Genomic DNA, 967 nt, shown 5'->3' with positions numbered 1-967 from the left:
GGGCTGCACCCAGCCCTGGCCTGTGGGTGCAGGGTGACCACGAGCTGTGCCCACAGGGGCTTTTTGGGGTGAAGGAGAGGCGTGGGAACAAGACTGTGTTTTATTAACCCCGTAACGCATGGGTGGGCTCTCCTGGGTATACCCTGGCAGCACCAGAACCTGGGGGCTTTTTTACAGACCTGGGTGTGACGCTGTGACAAGGGACGCTCAGCTCTGGCTCTTGGTACCCAGGCACCGATGCTTTTCCCTCCACCTCCTCCCAGGTGGGTCAAGCTTACCTGGGCAGTTTGGGGATCATTGCAGTCAGGGTCCTGCTGCCTTAGTAAGACTTGTGTTAATGTTTTTACTGCGCCGGGTACCTGTTTTTCAGGAGCGGTATTTAACACATGGAAGGGAAAACATTTGGCCTCTGACCCAAGTGCCTGTTAACAACGCCGCGGTCCACGTTTCTGAGATGCCGGGGCTAAAAACAGTGCCGGTGACTCAGTCTCTCGCTGGCGTTGTCAACTGACCCTGGCTTTTATTTGCCAAGTCCCTCCGCCTTCTCCTTCTCCCTTTCAGGGCTGCGTGCTTGCCGCGCGGGGAAGGTGCCTCTGGACGGGGCTGAGGTGGCTCTGACCACCCACCTGCCCGACCCATCTCACCTCCCGCCCACCGGGTTGGTGGTGGGGAGGGCACGGTTGCTCTCTGGGGCTGGAAACGGGGCAACCCCTCGTCCCCAGCTCCTTTCCCACCACCCTGTCCTTATCACAGAGGGATGTAGGCTGGATGGGACCTCTGGAGCCTTTGATCCAGCATGGCCAGCCTTCGGTGGCGTCTCCAAGGGTGGAGGTTGCCCCACTGCCAGGGTTCGGCCACCCTGGTGGGGAGGAATCCCTTCCTAGTATCTCGGGTCACACCCTGTCCCCCTGCCCCTTTCGGGTGCTGCCGACCATGGACGGCACCGCGCTCCTCTGCGTGTCGCTGA

This window comes from Apaloderma vittatum, unplaced genomic scaffold (assembly GCF_000703405.1).
Source record: "Apaloderma vittatum isolate BGI_N311 unplaced genomic scaffold, ASM70340v1 scaffold26623, whole genome shotgun sequence".
Taxonomy (NCBI): Eukaryota; Metazoa; Chordata; class Aves; order Trogoniformes; family Trogonidae; genus Apaloderma; species Apaloderma vittatum.
This window is presented reverse-complemented; position numbering follows the sequence as displayed.